Source organism: Zeus faber (assembly GCF_960531495.2).
Source record: "Zeus faber genome assembly, chromosome: 17".
NCBI classification, from domain to species: Eukaryota; Metazoa; Chordata; class Actinopteri; order Zeiformes; family Zeidae; genus Zeus; species Zeus faber.
Window position 1 is genome coordinate 12,216,868 of NC_137204.1, and position 8,972 is coordinate 12,225,839.

Sequence of the window (8,972 nt, forward strand, 5' to 3'; positions counted from 1 at the left end):
CTGAAACATTAAACTTTTGAACCTTAACATTATCAACTGTTGATTTATTAAGCTCTCAATCCTTACATCACCATTGTAAGTTTGTATAATTAGCACTTGGCTTGTATGGAAGTGGAGAGATCAACTGCAGACTCTGTACGCTTCTAGTTCAAGAATGATTCACTCATTGTCGCCCAACTTCCCAAACCCAGCGACTCGCATTGTTTCCAGAAGACAAATGCTTCTCCCCTTCCATGAACCCCCCTTTTCAGTCCTTCATACCATTACGATCTATGTTTATTGACCTCATCAGTTCCAAGGAGCGCTGAACAAAATTTTCAAGTACACATACTTTTAGTTGAGTAAGTATCGTGCAGTTAATGGTCCACTTGAGTACTTTTGACGTGTTCTGTATTATTCCAATGGAATTGTGAACCTGAAACTACTCAGAAAGCTGCTTATTGGATTTTGGAAGCCACCCATTCTGATTTGGTCAGTGTATGAATCCTGACCTTTTTCAGTTCCAGTCTAGATTGTTCACAAATCAGCTGTGAATAATTTCAAACTATCTTTTAGAACAATATTTTGCTCAACATTTTTATGTCTCCCCTTGACAAAAATTCACTATTCATCACCAGCATTAAGCCAATTACTGGCTGTCTTGATTGGCTCCATTCCTACAGCTCAAATACAAGTTTCAAAGTATCCGTCGGCAGCTCATCTCGCTGAAGTTTCATGTGGGGTCCCGCAAGGTTCAATTCTTGGGCCACTCCTTTTCTCAAGTTACATGCCTCCATTCAGCAAAATTATTCACAATTCCAACATTTCCTTTCATTCCTGCAAACTACACACATACTGTATATATATATATATATCACAGAAACCAAAGTACCGGCCCGGCCTTCGTACGCTTACTGAATGCACAAGAAACATTTAATCCTGGATGGAGCAGAATTTTCTTCAACTTAATGAAAACAAAACTAAAATTATGCTCTTTGGTCCTCTGGTCTCTACTAGCATCATTACTTTGAACCTTGATCAGCTATCCGCTTGTATCAGACCACCAACATTTGACAGTACGTTGGAGGAAATTTGACAAACAAATCAGTTCAGATGTGAAGTCAAAATTGTCGCAAGCATCAGGGGCTTTCTGTCCTTCTCAGCTTTCAAAAGCCATTCATGCACTTGAGAAGCAGTGAAGTTCTTCTATAAACAGCACAGGCTTTTACCAAAAAGTTCCCTGAGAATAAGACCACTTTTTTTGAGGGTTCCAATTCCTGACTCTGTAACTCTTTGGTTTCTCACAACGTTTCGGTCTGGAAATATATTGACCTATTTTCCAGTATTTGCTTGATATAGGCAAAAGCAAGGTAGGTCTATAGGTCTTTGCTATATCTAAACCATATTATGATGCATTCAATCTGGATTGGCTTATATTATATTGTATTATGCTTAGTTAGAAAAGGACCAGAGTCCAAACATTGATTTAATAGGATTAATCAGAGCACACAAGTGTTAGGTTAAATAACTTGCAAATGTGAGAGTTACTGAAGTTCATGCGGATAACAGTTTAATATGAAGGGAACATGAATATATTTATGAAACTCAAATATCCTGTTGAGGACCAACGTGTACACAAGACAGCGGTTTCTGACAGTTACACCAGTTAGCCCACCCCCAGTTGGGGCATCTCACCATCATCGCCAAAGAACACCTTTCATGGCCCAGGTGCAGTGTCCATCCGACCGCAGGCACAAGATGTGAGATGTCTGACTGTTGGGTCCTCGATGAGATGGTAGGTCTGGGTCTTCGTTGTGGCTTTGGGCTGTCGCTGTACAGGGGGGGCCTTAAGACATCGGTTCCCACCCCCACTGTGGCTGACCTGCTTCCGGCAGATGTTCCAGCCCTGAGCCGAAGGGGGATCCCACCACAAGTTGAGATTGCGTAAAGAAGAAAGGTGTCCTCCGAGATACGTTTAGAAACCGAAGAGCCGTTCCCCCGACAGCGGCTCATGGGAAACAATGAAAGTGTCTTTGAGGTCAGCGTCTGCTCCTGCAGATGTTTCTGCTTTGACGTTTGCCCTTTTTCCTCCACTTAATGGGTCTATTCCTTTATACAAGATATTGAGTTTAATGTGGTAATCTGTTCAATTATTTTGTGAAAGTGATCTTTTTTTGTTAATCATTTTGGCAAGGTCAATACTAATTTCATCCTTACGTGGTCGATAGCAACGGGCTACATGCTAATTATGTTAGCTCGATGCAAGGCTGCGTCTTCCATTCCAGCAGTTATTTATTTTATATTTTTCATATATTCTTTTCATATTCATCTTGCATCAATGTGACAAGTAAAAACAAAACACAAAAACGAAATCTGGCGTTACAGGGTTGCCAGTTCAATCAACTGAATTTTGTTGATGCAATTCGCACCTGACCACCTCTAAACGACTTGATGCAGCCCTTCACCGCGCCCAGCAGATGGAAAGTCAAAAATAGTTCCAGCGGTAGCAGCATTTAAAGTAACCAAGATCGTGTTGGGCAAACCTATGTGAAACTGGGGGAAAGGTGTAAATTCTACCTAGAAAGGTCCTAGTCAAGTTCAAATCGTGGACCTTCTTGCTGTGAGGCAACAGTCATAACAGTGCCAGAAAAGACGGCGAGTTCATAGCTCTGCATTGCAAATCAATAGAACACCATTCATTTCAGGAGTACAAAATGAATATAAAACGGTGATCAGTGCTCTGCCTTGTATCCGGCAACCGAAACTTGCCTCCCGTCCTTGCAGTAGTGAGACGAGTAGCAAAGCTGGATCACGAAAGCCACAACGCATGGGGCTGGTCTGCATCCAGTTGCCCATATATGCTCCAGCCCTGTACATTGGCACCTTATAGGCCTTAAGCCTGGTTCATAGTTGCCGCAGCCATAGTGTTGTTTAGTGCGCGCTGCATAAATACGTCATTGCCGCGCTCGCTACGCGGCCATTTTTCGCAAGGGTGCACACCAGCTTCAGGTTCTTCTTCTTGCCCTCAACCAGACTCCCTCCCTTCTCCTTCTGTACGTCTTGCTGTGCAATGCACTGTGCCACCGTGTCACACTGTGTCACTAAACCGGGAGCCAATGCAAGGTGGCCAGTATTGGGGTGATATGGTCAAACGTCCTAGTCCTTGTCAAGAATCTAGCCGTAGAATTTTGTGCTAACTTTTATCTTAGCTAGCTCATTTTGGCTTGTAGCACTAGTCATCAGAAAGGTCGGAGAGCAACACATTACAATAATCTAGGCGGGATGTTACAAATGCATGGACTATGGTCTCTGCATCCCTCATGGATAGAATGGGCCGTATCTTCGCGATATTGAGAAGACGAAAAAAACGCAGTTCTGCTAATGTTCTGAATATGCAGCTGAAAAGAGAGAGTGGGGTTAAATATAACCGCTAAATACTTTGCTGAGTTACTTTGGGTAAAAGTACAGCTATCAAAGTTCAGAGTGCTATTCTTTAAAAGGTCCCTGTGTCTGGCAGGACCAATAACCAGCATCTCCGTTTTCTCAAGAGTTTAGAAGCAAGAAATGACAAGACATCCACTGCTGAAGTTCAGCAAGACATGCCTCTAGAGTACAACAATCGCGCGGGTTTGTTAGCTCTAAGGGCATTTGTAGTTGGGTGTCATCAGCATAACAATGAAAGCTAATGCCATAGTTGCATATGATATCTCCCTGTGGCAAGATATAGACGCTAAACAACAAAGGACCAAGCACTGATCCCTGCGGGACCCCACAAGTTACTTTAGAGGTGAATTTGTCACATTGTGTCCTCCCTGAAGGATAAGATCCAAAACAAGAAAGTGCCAAATCTCTCATGCCAATGCACGTGTCAGGGCGATCGAGCAGTAGGTTGTTATCAGCAGTATCAAAGGCAGCGCTGAGGTCAAGGAATAATAGCAGCGGTGTAAAGTAACAAAGTGCAAGTCTCAATTACTGTACTTAATTACTTTTATGGAGTATCTGTTCTTTACTTGAGTTATTATATTTATGTCTACTTTTACTTACTTTGCTACATTTAGCCCCAAATAAGTATACTTTTACTCCAACACATTTCCCCTGAACACCTTTGTTACATCCTACAAAATGAAATCAGAGGCAAACTTGGCGCCAATGCTGTTAGCGAAGCCAGTTATTGCGAAGTTCATGTTGTGACTCAAGGGTCACATCCAGCAGCAAGCTGAGTGTAACAAACACTCTTGAGCCCGTGCTCAGAGTTGCCAGGTCTGCAGTTTTCCCCGCGGAATTGGGCTACTTTTTCAGTGTTGTAGCAGGTCATTTCTTTTTGTCCGTGGGTTGGGGACTGCTGGGTTTGTCATGGAGACCTGGCAACCCCGCCCGAGTTAAGTTTAGTTTTTGTGGCATTGCCCCTGAACTAGCCGGAGAGCGAGGACAACGGCGACGGCCTCCTGCAGCAGTGATGCTGCCCCACCCGCACCTGCTCCTGCTACGACTGATGGAGACGTACACCCCACGGCCATGTTTTACGACACATGTTTTCTTATGTCAGAGTGAAAGAAAATTAAGTACCTTTAATATCAGCTACTTTAAAACTTTTTCTCAAGTAGAATTCCAATGAGTGACTTTCACTTTTAGTCATTTTTCAGTTAGATATCTCTACTTCTACACTGTGGTGGAAAAAGTACTGGAAAGCCACACTTGAGTAATAGTACTGTAACTACTAATTCTAAATGATATATCCTGTGGTTTTAACACATTTTTGAACATGTACATATTATTGTCACTATAAATCAAAGCATGTTGTACAGTATATACTGTATATTGTATACACGCATGTACTGTCATGTCCATATGCCCCTCATTTATAAAAAGGTAACCTGTTAATAATTCATATTTATTGCAGCATCTTTGCACTCTGCACCATTATCTTCATGTTACAAATTCCATGGTTGTTTCTTATATATACACTTTTTATATATATTTATATATGCACATAGTCGTTAAATGTTTATGTGTAGAAAAAAACAGTCATATTCCTTGTATGTGTACACATACTTGGCCAATAAAGATGATTCTGATTCTAATCAATGCCCCGGGCTAGTACAAAGTCAATAGTGTTCCTATTATTATGGGTCGGTTCATGAATTAGTGACAAGCCAAATGTATAAATTATTGTCTGGAATGCCCTGCTAAGGGTTGAGACGGGGAGTTCACATGGATATTATAGTCACCAATAATTAATATATTATCTGCGTGCATCACCATGTCAGAAACAAAGTACGAGAATTTGTCTAAGAAGCTCGAGTAGGGGCCAGGAGTACGGTAGATCACTGCTAGGTAAATGGGCAGTGGTGTTGAGGGCCATCTTGTTGCATAACAAGAGCCTCAAATGTTTTAAAGTCATTGTTCAATTTAGGATTGAAGTTAAGATTTGATTTAGAGATGAGGGCAATGCCACCACCTTTCTTGGGTGGACGCGCAGCATAGCTAACATAGTTTGGCTGAGCAGCTTTGTTTAGTGGTAAGAAATCGCTTGGATTTCAGCAAAGTCTCACATAGACCCATCACATTGAGATTCTGATCAAATCATAAACTAACAAGGCTTTGGAGGGGAGTGATGTCATATTCATTAGACCAATTCTGCTTAAGTGAGGCCGATTGATGGCCTTCACCTCCATTCCCTCCATCGTATTCATTTTAATAAGACTGCATCTGATTTGTATTTTTAGGAACTATAGGCACAGCAGGCAAGTAATACTGTAGGTATCTGATCAGAAATGTGCAATGTATTCTACAAACAGTATGATTACCAGGGGGTCTAGCAGTAACCATGGTAGAAGTATAAACCATCTGAGTAGTATGAGCTACTGAAATGATATAGAGACGAGAGGAAGGCTGATTAAAATCACACAGTATCACATGAGTCTGTCTGGCAGGACCGGTCCTCTCTAGTACGCTAGGCAGGTTTACAACTGTCCTGCATAATACTGACTGAACTGGTAGAGTCTACACCCTCTGAGGTTGTAACATGTGCAGGCTTACTATCAGCCGGCCCTACCTTGACTGGGCTGGAGTCCACACCCTTTATAATGGTACTGTCAGGCTCTGTACTGACCCGCGTCCCGACCTGCCCTAGAGTGTGATGTAATGCTTGACTCAAGCATTTATTTATGTTCCTAGAAAGAATGATGACACCTTCCCCCGTTAGGGTGAAGGCCGTCCATCCTCAGCAGGTCGGTTCGCCCCCCAAAAGGAGGGCCGGTTATCTGAAAAACGGGGCAGTCCCTGATCTCTGGAGAACTTAGCCAGCCACCAGTTAAGCGAGACTAATCTACTGCACCTTTCATCATCGCCTCTCGAAGGCGAGGCACCAGAGACGATCACTCGATGCGGACTCACCTTTCTGGCGAGATCGCAAGTTCGAGCTCTGCTGCTCTTTGGGATCCCTGCTTGCCTCATCCGCCGAGATGCCTTTGTGTGCCTGTTTCTTATGGTTGTTCCTGTTGCTTGCCAGCACTCCAAGATTGGATTCAATGTCAATGTGCTCTGGCCCCAGGTAAACACACTACTGCCTCTGGCCTTCTAAGCCTGACGTGGCGGGCGATGGAGTCCACTATGACTAAGGTGCGGAGGCCAGGAGGAGCAGCTGGGGTAGGACTAGTTGATGTTTCTAACAGATTTGCCCCTTCAGCAACGGGCTCAAACTAGCTGTGCTTAGCTACAACCCATGCTATCAGGGGTGCCTGACACATCTTACCTTATCCGATCACTCCGCTCTTGGACACGTCACTCTAGCAGGGATGACCTCTCAAGGAGCAAGGTGCACGAGGAGCAGGAGTCCATACTCACCGCTGTGTCGGAGGGGCACGCAGCACGTCGCTTTTTTTTCAGGCTTGCGTAAACAGAGATGGTTTTGTTACCTGTTTTGGGATAGGTTGCTCCTAGCCTGCTCGTTCATGCTTCACATCTCTTCTTTATTTCCCAAAAACAAAAGGGAAAACCAACTATTCTGGACCTGCTGTTTACAGGCCGTCGGTCAGCAACCTTCCTTATCCCTATATCTACTCTTTTCTTGGATTGAGCCGTCTGGTTCAGAACATGGGGTAATTCTTTCATTTGAGTCATTCAGTACAGTACTGAGTCAGTCGGTACATGTAGTACATATTATTGTTTCATGGTGCAACAGTTTGAAGCCGTCAGCCTTACAGCGAGGTATACGTTCAACACCTCAGGGGAGACCCTGGTTGTACTGGAGGAGTTTAAATTCAAATTTACATCCGGGAGTTGGTCTCAATCTACCACTGTTTAGTTAAGACAATGCAGTGTATTCCTCGTAAACACCAGAGAACTTCAACCAGAACCCCTCTGTGATGGAAAATAAGTCTTTAAATGTGTGAGGCAGCCTTCTGGAAGTCTTTCAGTGTATCCCGACCACTAGATAAAGCATCTTCCCAGTGGCGATGGGGACGATCTTGCACATGGTGAAAGGTCTCCTTCCACTGAGCACCGAAGGTACGTGGGAAGTAACCTATTGTTAATGTATTCAAATGTGTTTTCAATTTTTTTCTAAATGGCCCGTAACTTGTGAACAGTTTGGCATAACAAAATGTTTGTTTTCTTCGGCTGGTAGCTCCAGTTACCAACACAGCTTGACATTTCATCATTTATCATTTCTATTTTGCTCTTTTTCCATAAGTTAATATAAGTCTCCGAGTTCCCCAAAAAGATGTATTTGAAGGTTGTTGCTGAAAATACACGTAGATTATGCATTCTAGCCATTCTAACATGCCTCTTAACCCTCATGTTCCTGACGCTCTGTTTAAGTGTGTGCGTTGGCCACTCCGGAGCTGCCCAGAGCCCGTTGCATGAAGTCCGTAAACGCTCACCGATTTCACCGCATCACTCCAGCAAAATCTGTTTCTGAACAAATCTGAGGCGACATATAAGCAATCCAGTTGCTGAATTTTCACTCATAATAGATCTACAAGGCCTAATTTCAAAGTTCGTTCCGACTTTCACTGCCGTTCTCAAAGCTTGTGGCCTTGCGGACATCGCACACGGGGTGCGATGTCCGCATACTTTTTTTATTTATTTATTTATTCATTGATATTTTTTTTTTAGAAAGAAACACAGCAGAATTATTTTTGAAATACTTACATTTCCACCGTCTGCAGTTTCTTCACAGACAGTTGGTATTAATTCCCCTTTCTTTTAAAATGCTTTTGCTGATCTTCCCAGTGGGGCAACTGTGGTTGGGGGGGTACTCTCAGATCGAGGGCGGTTCTAATTCTACTGAAGCGCAACGTGACGTAGGGTTGGGCTGCAAAATGTGAATGAGTTGTTTCAAGACATGTTTTCTGAAATAGAGAACTCACAAAAAAACCCTCACTGACTTGTCTTATTTCACAGTTTGTGCGTTAGTAGGCCCATCTCAAACCCAAACATATGTACACAAGTTATGCACTTGAGACAAAGGTCCCCTTCTTCCTCCAGGGTACGTTTCCAGCATTTGCAATAATATGAAAATGAACATGTAACATGAAAAGCTTACTGCATAAGCATCCATTTTATAATCAATTCGGCAATATATGTGCAATAACACTGTAGGATCTGGAATAACTTAGTAAGTACATGGTAATGTATAATTTATACCATAAATAACCATACCAATAATTGATCCTGTGCATAGAATCACATTTTGTAGATATCTATAGAACGCACTAATGGTCACCGTGACAAATTCCTTGTTTATGTAAATGGCGGAATACACTTTACACGCGGAACACTTTGATTCAGATTTTAATTCAGATCATGCCAGCAACAGTCCCACTGGTTGCAATATGTTAAATAGGAAACAGGCTTTATATCCTCAATGGTGTGATTCTTTAAATTTTTATGAATTAATTGTTTTTATGCATTGTTTTTGCAACAGTTCAGTTGACTGCTTGTCTAAACCTTCTTGCACATAATTAATTAGCACACACACACACACACAC